This window comes from Callithrix jacchus, chromosome 1 (assembly GCF_049354715.1).
Source record: "Callithrix jacchus isolate 240 chromosome 1, calJac240_pri, whole genome shotgun sequence".
Taxonomy (NCBI): domain Eukaryota; kingdom Metazoa; phylum Chordata; class Mammalia; order Primates; family Cebidae; genus Callithrix; species Callithrix jacchus.
In genome coordinates, this window is record NC_133502.1 from 155,970,395 (window position 1) to 155,990,458 (window position 20,064).

The 20,064-nt window shown below is 46.8% G+C and overlaps 1 long non-coding RNA gene and 1 pseudogene across 1 annotated transcript in view; one reads left to right on the plus strand and one right to left on the minus strand.

The window, feature by feature from the left end:
* The window catches only part of LOC128932567 (uncharacterized), a 220,879-nt gene that overhangs the window by 16,213 nt on the left and 184,602 nt on the right, over positions 1-20,064 (plus strand). The window lies entirely within an intron of this gene.
* On the minus strand, positions 604-1,401 carry LOC100407377 (small ribosomal subunit protein eS6 pseudogene; annotated as a pseudogene).

Sequence of the window (20,064 nt, forward strand, 5' to 3'; positions counted from 1 at the left end):
TAGCTGGGCATGATGGCGCGTGCCTGTTGTCCCAGCTACTCGGGAGGCTGAGGGAGGAGAATTGCTTGAACCCAGGAGGCAGAGGTTGCGGTGAGCCGAGATCGCGCCATTGCACTCCAGCCTGGGTTATAAGAGCAAAACTCTGTCTCAAAAAATAGGCTACTAAGTTGAAGAAAGTTTGAGACAGTTGGTGATTTTTTTTTTCTTTTTTTTTTTGAGACCCTTGTCACCCAGGCTGGAGTGCAGTGGTGTGATCTCAGCTCACTGCAACCTCTGCCTTCTGGGTTCAAGTGATTCTCCTGCTTCAGCCTCCCAAGTAGCTGGGACTGCAGGCACCTGCCACAACATTTGGCTAATTTTTGTATTTTTAATAGAGACGGGGTTTCACCATATTCATCAGACTGGTCTCAACCTCCTGACCTCAGATGATCTATCCACCTCAGCCTCCTAAAGTGCTGGGATTACAGGTGTGAGCCACCGCGCCCGGCCAGTGATTTCTTTATTTTTGAGAAATTTAAAGTTTTACTGAGATAGAATTCACAGGTCACAAGATTCACCCTTTAGAAGCACACAGTTCAATGGTTTTTTTCTTTTTTTTTTTTTTTTTTGAGTCTGATATTATTTATTTGTTACTCAAAAAATCTTATTTCTGACTGGATTCAGACTTAGAAGTAGAAGCTCGCAGAGATGAAAGTCTGCGTCTCTTCGCAATTTGTTCCTGGCGCTTCTCTTTAGCCTCCTTCATTCTCTTGGCCAAAAGTTTAGCATATTCTGCGGCCTCTTCCTTGTTTTTCTTAGTACGCTGCTTCTTCAGAGCAATACGCCGCCGTTTGTGCTGCAGGACACGTGGAGTAACAAGACGCTGAATCTTGGGTGCTTTGGTCCTAGGTTTCTTACCTTCTTTGTTTAAGGGCTTTCTTACAACATATTGGCGGACGTCATCTTCTTTAGAGAGATTGAAAAGTTTGCGGATTCTGCTAGCTCTTTTAGGCCCCAGGCGACGAGGCACGGTGGTATCAGTTAGTCCAGGAATATCCTTCTATCCTTTTTTTACAATAACCAAGTTGAGAACGCTCAGATTAGCATCCACAATGCAACCACGAACTGATTTTCTCTTTCTTTCTCCAGTTCTCCTTGGTCTGTAACAGGAATGCCCCTTACTCAGTAGCAGGCGGACACGGCCGTGGGTCAAGACACCCTGCTTCATAGGGAAACCTTGTTTGTCATTCCCACCACTGATTCGGACCACATAACCCTTCCATTCTTCACCCAGAGCGTCAGCGGCAACTTCTGTCGCCATACGCTTCTCATAAAAAGTACGAAGTTTGCGTTCATCGTCCACTTCAATGAGTTTCTGGCAGCCAGTGGCTGGGAAGGAGATGTTCAGCTTCATCTTGAAACAGCTATGGTTTTTTTCTTTTTTTAGCACATTCATTGAGTGCGTAGCCATCACCAATATCACATTTCAGAACAGGCTGTGTTTAGTGGCTCATGCCTGTAATCCCAGCACTTTGGGAGGCTCAGGTGGGAGGGTCACTTGAGCCCAGGTGTTCAAGACCGGCCTAGATGTCAAAACCTCATCCCTACAACAAATACAAAAGTTAGTTGAGTATGGTAGCTCTTGTCTGTAGTCACATCTACTTGGGAGGCTGAGGTGGGAGGATCCCCTGAGCACAGGAGGTCGAGGCTTCAGATGAGCCATGGTTATGACACTGTACTCCAGCTTGGGTGACAGAGCAAGGACTTATCTTAAAAAAAAAGAGAACATTTTTATCACCCCCAAATAACCCTCATACCCATTAGCCATCACTCCCCATTTTCTGCCTGCTCCCTTTCTCTATCTCTGACAACATCTAGTGTCTTCTGTTTCTAAGGATTTCCTATTTATTTGTTTACTTACTTGATTTTTTTAAAAAACTGACTTGTTTACTGGGAAGAATTCCAAGATTAATAATTGACACCACTGATGAAGATATCAAAATTGGAAGACTAAAGTCCAGCATGAGTTCCTCCTGTGATGTTGCTTCCAGGGAAAACAATAGCAGCAGCAATGATATTGTTTCCTGTTGTTAACAAATGTGATTCTGTCGTTCTATGGAGAATCAGATCACTTGGGTAAATTATTATACATCTACAATCTGAGGTTTCCCCAATATGGTGTGGGAGCTGAACTTCCCCAGGTGGTCTCCAAGGACCTCCGGTTCTGAGAATCTAACTTATTGTTTGATGCTGGTTGACGCCAACTAGAAGTTCTGCTCACATTTCTGCATCCTGGACTGTGAGTGGGGGGCAAGTGGTGGATGTCCATTGAGGTGGAGGTAAATAACTAGACTGGGGAGGGGCCTGACACCTTGGCAGAAGAAACTGGGGTGTTTCTTAGGAGGAAGGAAGGAGCCAGGGGCTTAAGAGCCTTTGCCCAAAATATCCTGGGAGAAGAAAGTGGATGGGTTCTATAGGGTTCAAGGGACAGAATCATGCCTAATGAAGGCAGCTACAGAGCAACACAAGGGAAGCCCTGCAGTAGTCAGAGAGATCAGATATGGAATGGGTCGTCTGAAAGGTAGGGAGTGCCCCATTGTTGGAATGGAGGTGTGCTCTTGGAATGGTGATTTAAGCGTTTAATGGGGGTTGGACTAGAGAGTCTTTCAGGTTTTTGCTAAAAATGTGACCATGCAGATCTGTAAAAGTTGACTTCAAAGTGAAGTAAATGTGCATAGAAAATCCTTAACCTCTTACCTACTTCCATGGGAAACCATGGAAGATGGTATCATATTCATGGTATGGTATGGTATGGTAAATAATGAAACTTTGTGACTGTTAGCTATCTCTTTCCTAACTGGAGTTTTGCTTTGTGAATAGGAAGCTTCTCCAGAAATGTATGAAGAAAATAATTTTTCTGTTGGCATTCTTTCATTATTACTCTTTGAGATGGAGTCTCTCTCTGTTGCCTAAGCTGGAGTGCAGTGGTTGCCGTGACTCACCGCAGCCTTGACCTTCACCTGGGCTCAAGTGATTTTCCTGCCTCAGCCTTCTGAGGAGCTAGGACTACAGGCGCATGCCACCATGCCTCACTAATTAAGCATAAAAATTTTTTTTTTTGTAGACACAGGGTCTCGCCATGTTGCCCAGGCTGATCTTAAACTCCTGAACTTGAGCAATCCTCTAGCCTTGGCCTCCTAAAATGTGATTATAGGCATGAGCCACCACGCCTGGCCTTTCATTATTGAGGCAGCCAGCATTCAGTTTCAGAAATGATCCCTATCTCAGTATAATGGGAGAACAGCGTGTAGACAGACCAATGCTCTGCAGGGGCCAGGGGCTTTTATGGTGACACATACTCAGCCCAATGGGGGCCGAAGCACGGTAGAAACTGGTCTGTTGGGGTGACTGAAGAGGCTTTTTCTGCCTGGAAGCTTGAGAACTGAACCATTCAGGTGGAGCTCCTGCTAGCAAATTTCCTCCTGGATCCTTGGAATCCAGGCCAGATAGGATGATGATGATGGTTAAATGTATGAATCACTGTGTCCGGCCAGGTCCTGCTTAAGTGCTAGCTTATTTCATCTCATAGAAGTTTCATCTCAAACCTAGGAGAAAGGTACTATTATCATCTCTAATTTACAAAAGTGGGAACTGAGCCACCAAATGGCTATATGGTTTGCTTTAAGAACACACAGTACTGGAGAAACAGAGGTATCAGGGGACTTAGAAAGGCCTTGCCAAGGAGATGACAGTTGGACTGGCCTGGACGGACTGGCCTGGAGAGGAAAGAATCTGAGCAGGTAGAAGATGCTCACCTCTCCCTGTGGCCAAGCACTGGCTGTGGGCAGGTAGTGAGCAGTAGATGGGAGATGCCTGTCCCAGGGAGGACAGGTCAGTCCTAAAAGGGCCTTGTGTGTCCTGAGCCAAGAAGCTTGACTTCTGCCTCCTAAAACAGGCGTTGATTCAGTCAGGAGGGCTTGAGAAATCTCTCTCCAAGAGACTGTGGGAGGTAGGTTTCCCTTGATTGACCTTGTCTCCCTTCTGCCCTCAGGGTCTGACTTTCCCCCTTGATCTTCTCTTAACAAGTGGGTGGTTGTGACTCTAGCAGGGTTCAGGAGTGGCCAAGGAGGCCTGTGTCACCAGCCCTGGGCCTGAGACACTTCACTGGCAAGGCTTTCAGACCTGGTGCTGATGGCTACGACATGAGATTCCTTCCAGCAGGGCCTGTAGCTGCTCTGTCCTCCTGGATGGAGAATCTGACTCCAACTCAGTTTCCCAAACCATACACAATCCCAAAATGAGACTGGTCTTCCTCTGGGGGACCAGGAAGAAGTGTGATAATTTAGACTCTCAAAGACTCTTCCTAAAAAGCTGGATTCCTGTTAAGGAATCCACTCCAAGTGATCTCCATCTGTGGCAGGCGGCTGGTGGAATAGAGAGACCTAAGGTTTTGACATCAGATGAATTAGAATTTGAATACTGGTTTAGCCTTGTCTAGCTTGGGGGGCTTTGACGGAAAATATAGATTTTATTTCAGAAATCCAGGACAATAATGTTATACTAGATTTGCGAAGTTAAAGAGAGAGAAAGTACAGACAGCTAGAAGGTGTAGGGACATTGGGGCTTCTAGTCTTTGTTTTGCATTATTATTCTTAGCAGAGCTACTTACAAGGTGTCTGAAGAAGCGTCCCCTTCCTTGGCCCCAGAGTGTGAGTAGAGTTTATTAGGGTCCCCATGGCTTTTGGGTCCACCCAGTTTCTTCTGCAGACAAATGTGTGGACTGAACTTCATCCTCTTTACAATGAGGAAATCTGTTTTAAAGGCTTCAGTTGTCAAAAAAGTCATAAAACAGACTTAATGAGACTTCTGGATGCCGCCGGGGCCCTGTGATTGGCTGCTCCAGGGCAGGCCAGGCTGGAATTCAGGGCTCTGAATGTGCTGGCCAGCCGTGCTCCCAGCCCGGTCTGTCCTGGCGGTGTTCTGTGGGCTCTGTCCGCCTCTTCTTTAACTTCCCTGATAAAGTGCTTACTTGGATTTTGTTCTGAGATGATTGATTATTAAATGCCCTGCAAATAGAAAACTAGGCTGCTAAGTCACACTCGAGAGAAGTCCAGGAAATCCTCTAGTTGAACGTTTCAGCTGGCTTCTCCTGAATAGAGGCGAAGCAGCAGAACCCACCTTTGCCAACCCCTCTGCTTTTTAAATGGGGAGACCGAGGCCCTGAAAGGGGAAAGCACTTGCACATTATGTATATTTTATTACAACTGAAAAAAAAGACAAAGTCTGGGCCCCGTGGCTCACGCTTGTAATCCCAGCATTTTGGGAGGCTGAGGCGGGCAGATCACCAGGTCAGAAGGTCAAGACCACCCTGACTAACATGGTGAAACTCCATTTAGACTAAAAATACAAACAAATTAGTCAGGCATGGTGGCATGTGCCTGCACTCTCAGCTACTGGGGAAGCTGAGGCAGGAGAATCGCTTGAATCCGAGAGGCAGAGGTTGCAGTGAACCAAAATCGTGACACTGCACTCCAGCTTGAGTGACAGGGAAAAAAAAAAGAGAGAGAGAGAGATGAATAGACAGGGCCCTCGTAGACCAGCAGGTTGGCAGACTCTCCAGATTCACATGGGTGGGGAGGCTTTTCTGCTCTTTATTCCCCCCTCTACCTTTCCTGGTCCTTCTCCTTTATTCCCCAAAGATAGAGAGCAGTTTGTCCTCTTAGTACCAAATGTGGATGGTGACATTGTTTTCATTTTACAGAAAGATTTAATCCCCCAGGTCACACAGCTGAGTTGGCTGGGTGGTGGCTGAACCAGGATTCCATCTCAGGTGTGTCTGATGGCCATCATGATACTATTGTAAAGCTGAGCTCATTGACTGACACTTAGGAGGTAGAGGGCCTTGCATTCTAGATTCCACCTTGGCCTACAACAAAGGAAACTGCTGGTCTTTTCTCATTGCTAGTGACCTCTGCTTACTTGTGGTCAACAAATAAGCAAGTCAAGTTCATTCGTTAAGCCCTGTGACCCTCATTGTTAAAAAAATTTGGAGTTCAAAGTGAGGGAGTTTTGGGGGATGCGTGGCCTCTTTGGGACTGAGAAGGTGAGGATGGTCGCTTTCTTGTTCAATTGGCAGCCCTGGGTTAAATTTCTAATTTTCTTCCTCACCTATGTGCTCTTTGTTTCCTGTAAGCTTAGCCCTTTTTCTGGCACATAGTAGGTGTTCAATAAATATTTGCTGAATGAATGAATACACTGCATTGTGTGAATTGCTTTGTATGTATACGTTAATTCCTCATTCAGATGTTGGCCCCTGCTTCACAGGGATGGGCCCTTCTCTGTCCTTCCAGCCTGTGGGTCTTAGCAAGGTGCCCTGTCTGGAGATGGCATTCTGCGGGTACATACTGGACAAGTGCATCTGTGGATTGCTTTTTAGGCTGCTGGTGCTGAATCACCCAGTTGAACTTGAACTGTATACAAATTTGGGCCCTGCTTTCAGAAACATTCTCATCTCTGTACATTTATAAATGTGTTTCTGTATTTCTTTTCTTTTCTTTTCTGAGACAGAGTCTTGCTCTGTCGCCAGGCTGGAGTACAGTGGCGCAATCTTGGCTCACTGCAGCCTCCGCCTCCTGTGTCCAAGCGATTCTTCCACCTCAGCCTCCCAAGTAGCTGGGACCACAGGAGAGTGCCACCACACCCAGCTAATTTTTTTTTGTATTTTTAGCAGAAATGGAGTTTCACCATGTTGGCCAGGATGGTCTTGATCTCTTGACCTCATGATCGGCCCACCTTGGCCTCCCAAAGTGCTGGGATTATAGGCGTGATCCTGTATTTCTGACCTTGCAGCCACCAGACCTCAGCAGCAGTCATTGTTATTTATAATGAGCTGAGCTCCTGAGAGCAAAGGACTCAGGATCTCACTGGAGGAGCACTGGAAACCAGGGGAGGGGCGGGAGATCTGGGAGGAATGCATTGTCAGGCAGATGGACCCTCAGTCAGGAAGAAATGTCCCCTGAATGTGATGTGCTAATATTAATGAAAATTAAGTTCAGAAGAATTGGGTTCAGTTGTGAGGATGGGAGACCTCACCCCTCCTCCAAACCCTTATTGAGCATTAACTTCAGCAATTTTATTTTCCATGTAATAAGTCAGAGGTAGTCCAGCCCAGGGTTGGCACGTGACATAGTGTTGGGGCCCCACGTTCCTTCTGTCCTGTTATTCTCAAGGTCACCTCATGGTCCAAGGTGTCTGTTGCAGTTCCAGCCATTCCATCATTATTCCAGAAAGCAAGATGAAGGGAAGGCAGAGATAAGTGAGAGCATACTTTAGGCACATTCCCTGGAAATTATATACAACTTTTGAAAGTATAATCCCATTGGTCAGAACTTAGTTGACTGGCCAAAAATAGCAGCAAAGAAAGCTGTAATTGATTCTGGGTGGCCATGTACTCAGCAAATATCATGGAGTTCTTCTGAGAGAGAAGGGGAGAACCAATTGGAGGGCAATTAGAGTCAGTAGCACAAACCGGAGCTTCTCTTTTCTCCGTTCTACCCTGTCAAACCTCTGCGCCTGAGAGGGTAGGTATTATCATCAATTTAGTTTTAAGCTACCTGAGACTCAGAGGAGTGAATGGCTTACCCCAGGTCACATAGTTGGGTATTGAAGGAGCTGAGAACTGAATTCATATTTGCCTGGAATATGAAACCTGAGTTATTTATGTGACTTGCTTTTTGATAGAGGTGATGTTTTCCTATGAGCGGGAAGGACAGCTCTACCTGTTTGTGAGCTGTGTTAGTGTCCAGATAACTTAAGAAAATGGTCAGTCAGGCACAGTGGCTCACGCCTGTAATCCCAGCACTTTGGAAGGCCAAGGCGGGTGGATCACTTGAGGTCAGGAGTTTGAGATCAGCCTGGTCAACATGGTGAAACGCTGTCTCTACCAAAAATACAAAAATCAGCTAGGTGTGGTAGCAGGCACCTGTAATCTCAGCTGCTCAGAGGCTGAGGCAGGAGAATCGCTGGAACCCAGGAAGTGGAGGTTGCAGTGAGCTGAGATCATGCCATTTCACTCCAGCCTGGGCAACAAGGGCAAAACTCCATCTCAAAAAAAAAAAAAAAAAAAGGAAACGGTCATGCAGTTATTATGCTCATGCCACCAATATTTCTTTATGCGCCCACAATGTTTCATTTATCCTTCTCCAACTTGGCGATCTGGTAGCCTCCCATCACCTCTTTTTTTCTTCATCTCTGTATTTCCTGCATTCCTGCAGGGTCCAGCACAGAGCAGATGCCCCCCCCGCATTGCTGAGTAAATTCATTCGTTCATTAATAAAGCCAAGCACAGCACCTGGGTTTTCTCAGGACTCCCCTCTATGTGTCCTGAAGAACCAGACCATTCTATATGCGTCAGACACACAGACACTTCAGAAACCCAATCCCTCCTGTGCCATCTAGGTTCTTATCCAGTCTTGCTGCGCTAGGTACCCAGCTGGGTCCAGGAAATCCAAGAAGGGAAAAAGGTGCTACCTGCATTTTGCTAAGGGTGTCATCATTCCAGTTAACCTGCAAAATAGCCCTTTATAGAAGATGATAGTCCTACTTTACTGGTGAGGAAACCGAGACTCAGAATGGAAATGATTATTCAAAGCGCATCCGGCTAATAAGGGGTGGAGCCAGGAAGCTGGTTGGACCCCAAATCTTCCATGTGTGCCTCATTCATTTATCCCCTTTTCAAATCCTTACAGATTTGACAAGCCAGTTATGAAAACAGGTGCTGAATGTCACCCACAGCAGCAAAGACCTCAGAGCTGGATAAATGACAGTTAGAAAACCTGTTTTGCCCTGGTCACATATTACCCAGGCACTCCTTTTTGGCTCCTGCCTCCCAGTGTCAACACACACACACACACACACACACACATAGTCTTTCTCTTCAGCTTCTTGGCTTTCTGCTTTTATTTTCCCAGCAAATTCAATCATTTCTTGCAGTGAAGTTGATAGGACTTTTACCCTAGCCCTCAGTACCTCCTTCCCCTGGACACCTCTCCTTTTGGCAAACCTTCCCCAGTAGCCAAGGGCTGTATGGAGGGCAGGTAACCCTAGGCCAAAGGGCAAATGGGGTGGGGGGCTGCATCATGAGTCAGCCTGGCTAGGAAGGGAGCCTCAGGCTTCCTGGCTTACAGGGGCCTCCCACTCTTGGGGGTGATGAATCTCCCAGCTCACTTCAGCACACACTTCAGGGGCAGCCTTCAAGTCCTTGTGGGGGAAGCCTGTGTCTTTCCAGGGAGATTTTCCATCAGCCTTTTATTGCCTCAGTCCCAGAAGGGTGGCACATAGTGGGAACTCTTTTCACAGCCAGGGAGAGGAGGGCCTGCCAGTTTAAAGGAAGGATTTGGATCCAGAAAGCCAGCGAATGCCGGAGGGGGCTTTGGTCTCCTCCAGGCCTGCCCAGCTCATCGCTTACGTTTTCAGAAAGCCCTTCGTGGCCAGACCCTTTCTACCCGCACCTTACCCTCCTGCTCTCCTGCTGAGTTGGATTTGGGAGCATGCTGGCTTTATTTTTGTTCTTGGAGCCCCCATGCTTGCTCATGTCCTAGGGCCTGTGCTCCAGGCTGTCCCTGCCTGGAAATCTCTTCTCCTATCTCCATGTGACTGGCTCCTTGTCACCCTGATCTTAGCTTAATGACCTTTTATCAAAGGTCTTTCCAGGACCGTCAGAAGAATAGCTACCAAGGTCCTCTCTATCGTGATGTGTATCTCTTTTGTGTATTTTAAAATTGTCTACCCCTCCCCTCAGTAGAAAGTTTATGAGTGCAAAGACCCCTTATGGCAATAGGATGCTTAGAGTCATGGTTCAGAGCAGGAGTCAGAAGACTTTTCCTGCAAAGGGCTACAGAGCGTCTATTTGAGACCTTGAGAGCCTAAAGGATCTCTGTTGGTTCCATTCAACTCTGCCATTGTTGTGGGAAAGCAGCCTCAGACAAAGTAAATAAATGGCTGTGGTCATGAACCAATACAACTTTATTTAGGCCAGGCACAGTGGCTCACGCCTGTAATCCCAGCACTTTGGGAGGCCAAGGCAGGCAGATCACCTCAGATCAGGAGTTCTAGACCAGCCTGGCCAACATTGTGAAACCCTGTCTCTACTAAAGATACAAACTTAGCCAAATATGGTGGTGGGCGCCTGTAATCCCAGCTTCTCAGGAGGCTGAGGCAGGAGAATCACTTGAATCCATGAGACCAAGGTTGCAGTGAGCTGACGTCACACCACTGCACTCTAGCCTGTGTGACAAGAGCGAAACTCCCATCTCAAAATAAATAAATAAATAAAAATTAGAAACTTCATTTATAAAAACAGATGGCAGGTCACATATGGCCTAGAGGCTGTAGTCTGCAGACCCCTAATTCAGAGCATTGATTGGTTCTAGAGAAAAACTGATGTGTTTGAATCCTACCTCTGTTCCTCTTTATCTTGGAGTCTTGAGCACATTTCTTACCTTCTCTGTGGCTCAGTTTCCCCGTCTCACCTAAGCAGTGGAGGAGATAATACAACTGGTCTCATGGATTGTATTGTCATGAGCATCACTGACGTATCTGGCTAATTAGTTGCTCAAATCTTCAGCATATTCCGTGGCTCCTGCACAGCAGAGTAGGGACTCGACATATATTTCTTAAACAAATGAATGGCTGAAGGCCTACTGGAACCCAAGCCTTGTGCTGGGCTCTGGGGAGATATTGATGAACCAGAATTTGTTGGGGTCACTGCACTCAGCATGCTCAGAGTTTCGGGGTTACAGTCAAAATCATTTTTACACCAGGGGCAGCAAAAGCCACATCCCACAGGCAGGTTATATTGATGAGGCAGGGAGGGAGGAATGTGGCAGTGGAAAAATGAAGTGTGTGTATTTCCTCTAAGTCGTAACCTTGGGTGAATACAGAACCAACTTGTAGACACTCTGATTATTCTACAAAGCTGGAAATCTGGACTTTATAAGTGTAGTGTCTCATTTTTTACAAGTAACTGACCTGATAAAGCAAAAAGAAACCAAACCAAAACAGCACTGGATGGGCTCAGTGGACACAAGTGCAGCAATTGCAGGTTGATGCAGTCATATTCTTTTCTTCTTCTTCTTCTTTTTTTTTTTTTTTTGAGGAGTCTCACTCTTGTTGCCCAGGCTGGAATGTGATGGCATGGTCTTGGCTCACTGCAACCTTGCAACCTCCACTTCTCAGGTTTAAGCGATTCTCCTGCCTCAGCCTCCTGAGTAGCGGGGATTACAGGTGTCCTCCACCAAGCCCAGCTAATATTTGTACTTTTAGTAGAGATGGGGTTTCACTGTGTTGCCCAGGCTGGTCTCGAACTCCCGATCTCAGGTGACCCACCCCGCTCAGGCTCCCAAAGTGCCGGGATTACAGGTATAAGCCACCACATGGGCCCAGTCATCTTATTTTCACAGCCTTATTTTGTGGATAAAGAGACTGGGACTCAGGGAGGCCACATGACTTGCCCAGAGGCACACAGCTATGATGTAGAGGGTCTGGGGTTTGAACCCATGTTCATCTGATTCCCTAAACATGGACTCTATGCCAGCTGACTCAATTGCTGTTAAATGAAGAGAAAACAAGTGGCTGGGAAGGGAGGGTAGTTTTGGTGTCTCAGAGCTCAGCATTTCTCAGAATATCACTCTTAGCCCATTTTCCAGCTTTGAGGGTTGGCTGCAGGATAGTCACCTTCAGAAGGTTCACCTCCAAGGCGGTGCCCGCCCCCACAGGAACTGGCCCCTGGCTTTTTCCACGCTCATCTTTATGTGTCCCTTCAGCTTTGCCTTCTCCGGCTCATCTGTATTTGTTTTCTACAGTCTTGGCATTAGTGTCCAGCTTCCTTCAGCAGAAGAGTGTGGGCCTTGAGGGTCTTTCCACTTGTCATGGCCCTAGATGACCCATGAGAGGGAGGGTGCGGGAGGCTTGAAGATGTGACTTTCTCCTACAGTGGGGTCGAATGGGGAGGACACTGTTTTTGGAACCAGGGAGACCTGGATTAGAACCCTGACACCGCAGCCACTCACCAGCTGGGTGACCTTGGAGCAATTCCTTTACGTCTCCGAGCCTCAGTTACCTAGTGTTTCAAGCAGGTGCAAGAGCCTGCTCCTTGCAGAAATATGCTAAGATAATGTGGGCATCCACTTGGCGCAAGGGCTGGAATGCCATGGACACTCCCACATGGCGGTTCTGTTCCTTTTGTCCCCATCCTCCCCTCTGCCTGTCTTCTTTTGCTCCTGACCCGGCTGCACCCCGCTGTGGCTCTCTTGCCTTGTCACTGAGACAAGTTTGTGGAACTTGGGTGGGTCTCTGCCCCTGCCTCCCCTCTCCCCAGTGCCAGGGCTGCAAGACGAGGGTGTGGGCATAAATTACGCCCATCTGTTCCCTCCCTGCTGAGAGAGGGCAGGAGGGAAACACATGGACCTTAGTGGGTGTTGTACTTTCCATGTGCAGCCGCCAGGAACAATGGAAGGGAAGAATGTGAGCTCGGTGAGGAGTCCACCACACCCTGTCTTCCAGTCCCCTTCCCCCATTCAGGGATCGTAGGGACCCGAACTCACCCTTCTTGCCAACCCAGAAGTCCTCATGGTTGGCCATGTGCATCTTCTAGTTTATCACTGATTACTAATATTGTTCATTCATTTATTAATTCTACAAATGTTTACTGAGCATGTACTTCAATATATGGGCTAAGATTTGAAGTGAGTTTCTTGCCTTTGAAGAGCTCACCATTTAGCAGGAGAGATCACATGGAAAGCAGCCATTTTTGGGTGTTGTGGCAGAGGTGCGTGTGCTGGGCTACACCAGTACAGATGAGGGAAGCCTTCTCAGGGCAGTCCTTTGATTCCAGTGAGAGTTATCACAGATAAAGGGAGGGTGCGTATCAGGCAAAGGACACGTGGAGTGTTTGGAGGCACAGTTCGCAGAGCCTGCAGGAGGCAGTGTGCAGTGGGTTGTGGGGATTCCCTTGTTGTTTGATTCGCCTTTTCTGCTGGATCCTCCCCATCAATGTTTATTCGCACTCAGGCCTCTCATCTTCCAGCAAACCCTCACTCCACTTCACCTCTCACTCCAGAACCTGCCTTGTCAATTTCCCTCCCAGCCACATTTTTCAAATAAATATTCCGTGCTATGCGCATGGTCTCCATTTCCCTCCTCCCCCGCCCCGCACCCAATTCATCTCTACCTTCGCTGCTTCAGAAGGTCATGATGACCTCCACATTCCATAGTTCATTGGTATATCCCAGTTGTTTGGTTAGATTTTCTAGTGGCATTGAGATGACGGTGGAACATTCTGTCCTGCTGTATCTTCCCTTTTCTCATGCATAGAGACCCCACCGACTCATGGTTTTCCTCCTGGAGAGCCTTGGCTGCTCTTCCTCAGCCTCCTTTACTTGTTTTCACCTTTAGCCACCAGATCTTTGTACACTGGGGTTTGTGAAGGCTGGAGTTTACTTTGTCAGCTTTCTTTTGACATTATCTCTTGCTTGCCTATTTGACTCCCATACTTCAATTACCTTCTCTGTGCTGATAGCCCCCACACCTATTTCTTTCTGCAAAAGATTTTTAGTTTCAGACCAGTAGGAGCAGGAGCTTAGCTAGCATTTCCACTTGAATACTGCCCTCACTTTCCAAACTCAACCACTGAGTTCGTTACTCTCCTGCAGTCCTGGTACTCTCCAGGGAGCGGCTCCATCTTGTGCTCAGCAGCAGTGGTCAGACACCTGGGGGTCATCTTTGGCCACCCTCCCCACCATCCCTCCTTATCTCGGCACTGTAAGTCCTGTATCCCAGGAAACCCTCCGCCTAGGCACACGGGGGTGGTTAGTCACTCTAAAAATCCAAAGTAAACCCCAAATGTCTTCCCTGACTTAAAAGGCTCTGTGTGATCTAAACCCTGAACTGCTTCACCGTGCACCCTTTCTCCTTGCTCTTGGGTCCTAGACCATATTCCTGTACCACCCAGAGCATTTCTGCATGTCATTTTCCCCGTGTTGAGACACATTCTTCCACCCCTTCTTCTTACTCCCTCACCCTTCGTATATCAGATTAAACATCCCATCCTTTGCTCAGAAAAATCCATTCTTTTTTTTTTTTTTTTTTTTTGAGATGGAATCTGGCTCTGTCACCCAGGCTAGAGTGCAGTAGTGCAATCTTGGATCACTGGATCGCTGAATCCACCTGCTGGGTTCAAGCGATTCTCCTGCCTCAGCCTCCCAACTAGCTGGGATTACAGGTGTGTGCCACCACGCCCAGCTAATTTGTGTGTGTGTGTGGTTTTTTTTTTTTGAGATGGAGTTTCGCTGTTGTTACCCAGACTGGAGTGCAATGGCATGATCTCAGCTCACCGCAGCCTCCACCTCCTGGGTTCAGGCAATTCTCCTGTCTCAGCCTTCGGAGTAGCTGGGACTACAGGCATGTACCACCATGGCCAGCTAATTTTTGCATTTTTAGTAGAGACGGGGTTTCACCTTGTTGACCAGGATGGTCTCGATCTGTTGACCTCATGATCCACCCGCCTCAGCCTCCCAAAGTGCTGGGATTATAGGCGTGAGCCATTGCACCAGGCCTATTTTTGTGCTTTTAGTAGAGACTGGGCTTTGCCACGTTGGCCAGGCTGGTCTCTAACTCCTGACCTCAAATGATCCACCTGCCTCGGCCTTCCAAACTGCTGGGATTATAGGCATGAGCCACCACACCTAGCCAGAAAAATCCATTCTTGACATCACCAGAGAAGGTCATGTGACTCCCGTTACACACTCTCTCAGTACCACCCTTCCTTCAGCTCTGTAGCTGTTGTGGTCACATGATTAGTCGGTGTTGGTCTCCTCATGGAGAATATAACTTGAACACTAGCTGGAGCTGTGTTTATCTTATTTCCTGCTGGAATCCCTGGCCTTCAGCTAGAGGCTGGGATGTGGTCAGTGTGCAATGAGCAGGTCGCTTGAGTTCACCTAAAAACAGAGGCCTTGGCCAAGGGCAGCAGAGGCAGATGATGTGTGTTCTAGAGAGACTGTTTCGGTGGCTCTGTGAAGGATGGATGGGACACCTTCTGCCAATGGAGGGAGATTGTTGAAGCATTTTAAGTGAGAGAGGATGGTTGGGACAATCATCCAGTGTTTCTTAGGATGTTGCCATATCCCTATGAGGTAGACTCTTCACAGCTTGGAGACCAACTTCACAGGGGCAGTAATGAAGCTGGAAGAGGTGGAAGATATTTCCCAGATTTGGGGCTCAGGAGCCTGGGTATCTGGGTGGAGAGTCCTGTGGTTAGCTGTGATAAATTCTGTCTTAACCATGGTGAACCTAAACCAGTCAGCGTGACTGTCATGATGTCTTGAATATCTGGTCTCTAATATTTTTTGTTAAAACTACATTTTCTAGGCCAGGTGTGGTGGCTCATGCCCGTAATCCCAGCACTTTGGGAGGCTGAAGGCGAGGGGATCACTTGAGGCCAGGAGTTTGAGACCAGCCTGGCCAACATAGTGAAACCCTGTTTCTACTAAAAATACAAAATATTAGCTGGGCCTGGTAGCACAAGCCTGTAATCCCAGCTACTTGGGAGGCTGAGACACTGGAATCCCTTGAACCTTGGAGGCAGAGGTTGCAGTGAGTGGAGACTGTGCCACTGCGCTCTAGCCTGGGCAACAGAGCGAGACTCTGTTTCAAAAGCAAACAAACAAGAACCAACACAAAACACATTTTGTGGCATCTTCCTTGGATTCATTTTATCACCTTCCCCCTCTATCCCCCACTCCTTGGCCCCCAAGTCCTGGTAGAAAAGATCAGACAGAACCCATAGTGAGTCCAGGAGAGGGCTACATTTGTTTTTTGTTTTTGAGACGAAGTTTCACTCTTGTTGCCCAGGCTGGAGTGCAATGGCGCGATCTCGGCTCACTGCAACCTCTGCCTCCCGGGTTCAAGTGATTCTCCTGCTTCAGCCTCCCAAGTATCTGGGATTACAGGCATGTGCTACCACGTCTGGCTAATTTTGTATTTTTAGTAGAGATGGGGTTTCACCATGTTGGTCAAGCTGGTCTTGAACTCCCGAACTCAGGTGATATGCCCACCTTGGCCTCCCAAAGTGCCGGGATTACAGGCGTGAGTCACTGTACCTGGCCAGGAGGGGGACACATTTTTAAGACTTACATGGAGTGCTGTTGGGGAGGTAAATGGACACGACTTGTCTAGGGTTAGGATGTCTGGGGTCCCCCCTCAGCATGGTGTCTCACCAGTTCTGTGACCTTGGGCAAGCCCCTGCCCCTCTCTGGGCTTCCCCACCCTACTTCTACAAGGAGTTGAAAGTATTCACTGGTTCTCAATCCTAGCTGCATATTAGAATTGTCTGAAGAAATTTAAAAAGTATAAATGATCAGACCCTGTTCCCTAGAGACTCAGATTATGTTTTTTTTTTTTTTTTTTTTTTTTTTTTAAAGCTTACCAGGTAATTCTTAAAAGCAGTTAGATTAAGAACTGTTCAATCACATGATCTTGGAGACTTTTCAGCTCAGTTAGTCTAACCTAAGAATGGCCCCATCTAGACCCCACGGGTCCCCTGGTGAGACCTGCCTTCCATCTCTGCACTTTAAGTCACCTGCACGTGCCTCATGGTCTTGAACTTGAACTTGAGCTCTAGGGTAGCAGCAGAGGCAGTCTTCTGCTGAGGCTAACAAGCAGAAATGCAGTCTGTTGAGAGAGGGGGATGGGTAGGAGCTGTGCACGGAGGAACAGATTGAAGCTATTAACATTTGATCAGTTTGGTATTGTTCTTCTGGAGACCACAGCTTATGCGGCTGCTTAATAAATGTCTGGTCAGGGTCCAATCCAGAGCCGCCAAATGGGTGTTGCTATGGTTTCTGAGGAGTTTGTTTCCCACACAAGTTACTGCTTCCCACCCCGAACTGTGAAACACCAGAGTCTTCCCTCTGCTCCTTAACTCTGTCCCTTCCTAGAGAAGCCTGTGGCAAGGGAACATCTGCCCGGGCCTGAGGACACACCCTGGCCTGCCTGTGGCTGGCCATCAATGGCACCTGCCTGTGCCAGCTCCCTGAAGCAGGCATTGTGCCTTGACCCTCTGTGCACTTTCAGGCAGGCCCATCACTCAGCTGGTGTCACCTCAACCTCCCAGGGTTTGCTTCGGGTCTCTGCATCTGACCCTGCTGTCCCTGACTGGAGAGGAGGGGTGGACAAAGGCTGGGCTGGCAGGCAGTGTGTGTGTGTGTGTGTGTGTGTGTGTGTGTGTGTGCGCGCGCGCGCGCGCGCTTGTCAACATGAGCCAGTGTGGGGGTTCTTGCGACTCAACGCATAAAGGTGAATGTGTGAATGCCTATGGATGCGAGTGTGTCAGTGCTTGTGTGTACTCCTCGGTGTGCAGAGTGTGACTTTGTGTGTGCCCGTGTGTATGTTGAAGGATGTATGTGTGGATGGCAAGAACTGGGAGTGAGCTTGGAGCAATGCTGCTAAATCTGAACATATGTCTTATGACAGATTTACGATAAATGAACACTTATAAAGTCCAACATAAAAACACTCATGTGTTTTTATGTTGGACTTTATAAGCTTGAGATAAAATGTTACCAAATACAGCTGAAACTTTCTCTGAGCTCTTGCTCTTTCCTGATTGTATCTTCCTTTTCCTCCCAGAGTTAATCCTGTCCTGAATTTGTGAATCTGTCTTTCCCAGAATGATACACTGTTTCAATAAGCAAGCTTCTTCCAGTGTGGAATCTTTCTGTAAAACACAGTCAATGAAGTATGAGAATGGTGTGTATGCGTCAATGGGGAAGATTAGAGACAAAGAATTTGAAAGTGCTGTCAGCATGCCGTGACATCTTCTAGTGTGTCACCGAAGGCCGACTGCCTGTTTCTCGTCTATAAAATGAATGAGATGAGGATGAAATGATATAAGATGTGTGAAAAGATATGGCACATAGTTGGAACTCAATCAGCTCTGATTTTTTTTTTTTAATGTATCTATTAAAGAGGAGGCAAGGCCCGCCAAACTTGCAGAAGGAGAACAAACAAATCAGATATACACAATTCAGGGGAGGTGGAGGTGTGCTGGTTTGAGCTGGATCCTTCCTTCCCTCCCTTTCTTTTTCTTTTGGATTCCTTCGGGCCTCCCTCTTTTGAAGCAGTGGGATGTCAACACAGTGGAAATTCAAATAGGGGCAGGTTTTGTCCCAACAAAAGACTGGACTGTGATGGAAGGTCCCCTGCCTGCTCACTGCTAAACAGAACTGCATGTAAATAAGATCATTTGAGCTGCGGTGGGTTTTGAATACACAACCATCAAGGTAAATGCGCATTCCAAAGAAATCCTGGCTCTCAGAGGATGCCTGAGTTAAAATGAAACTTGCTTGAAAATGAAAGTCAATGTTCAGGCTTCAGATCATGTGAGGAAATGGGAATGAACCGTTAATTACCGGTTCATTCCCCCAGGCACTTGGTTACCTAGCTGCATCTTGGATTTACAAAGATGGAAAGGATCATTCTAGTAGGAGAGGGAGAGAGAGAGACAAAAAGAAGTTAAACATAAGACATTTGCTATTATCTCAGGAAATATACAGTTTAAGTGGAAATGTGCAGCAGCACTCCCTTGATTCTGTTCTGCCTGTATCTGCCATGTGCCTCAGACTGGCTAGATAGACATCAGGAGGAACTGAGAAGCTGAAGACATGGCGTGCCAACTAGCCAATGTAAAGATAAGTGTGAATTACCAGTTGACAGAGGAGGGATAGAAGGACACTGCTATTTATTGAGCGCTCTGTATCAGGTGCTATGCAGGGGTCCAGTGGGTTGTGGAGGTAGCATTTGGTCTAAATTAACCATAACAACCATCGTTGAGTCAATATTATTATCTCCATTTTACAGGTGAACAAACTGAGTCTTAGAGGGGTTAAAGTCTTTGCCTGGTAAACATCAGTGCAGGAAATCAAACCCAAGTCTTTCTGACTTTCCAGACTAGCACTGGTTTTTGAAAATAATTCTGTGGCAAGAACTATGTGACTAGTGTAAGGTAGTTTCCAGTGAATAAGAAAGCAAGAATCTGGCCGGGTGCAGTGGCTCAGGTCTGTAATTCCAGCACCTTGGGAGGATGAAGCAGGCAGATCACAAGGTCAGGAGTTTGAGACCAGCCTGACCAATATGGTGAAACCTCACCTCTACTAAAAATACAAAAATTAGCCAGGTGTGGTAGCACGTGTCTGTAGTCCCAGCTATGTGGGAGGTTGAGGCAAAAAATTCGCTTGAACCCAAGAGGTGGAGGTTGCGGTGAACCAAGATCGCGCCACTGGACTCCAGTTTGGGTGACAGAGTGTCACTCCGTCTCAAAAAAAGAAAGCAAGAATCTGATACTGATGTGAGCATCGAGAAAATTCAATGCAAGATAAAATGTTTTGGTTAGCATTTATCTAAGAAAGTTTTGGAAAGCAAGTTGTGTATTTGGCTTTGAAGGGGTGGTCCTTTCATTCCAGGAACTTCAGCTTTGTTATTTTCTGAAGCTATGGTTTAAATCACATATTCCTGGTACAGTGTGAAGACGACCCTTGAGACAGAAGAAAGAGGGGAAAAATATGATCTGTCATGGCATAGGAGCTGAAATTCAAGTTTTAAAATCACTTCTGTGATTTGCTAGAATCACAGAAAGACTAACGTAGCTCAAGTTGGAGGATGCATGCCATGATTGCTAAGGCTGCAAAGAGATTTTTCAATTACTTTTTAGTTTTTAAAATTACTACTAAATTTTTAAAAATGAGCCCAAGATGAACTCTGCAGTTTCTTCAAAGAGGATTAGATGAGATTCAAGTTTTCAAAGTTCAGTTCAATTTGAGTTTCCTGTGTCCTAAAAATGTCTTCGATTAAAAGCAAGAAAAAAAATGTATTTTTTTTTCATCTTCATCAAACTAAAAAATGGCTGAAGGGATTTTATTCAAACTTTTCCCCAAAATTCACCTTTTGCCAAGACCCAGCATGGAAAATTTCAGCGCAAAAGGATCAGTCTTTGGCAAGTTCCCTGAGCTAATGAAAACAGAGGGGCATAAA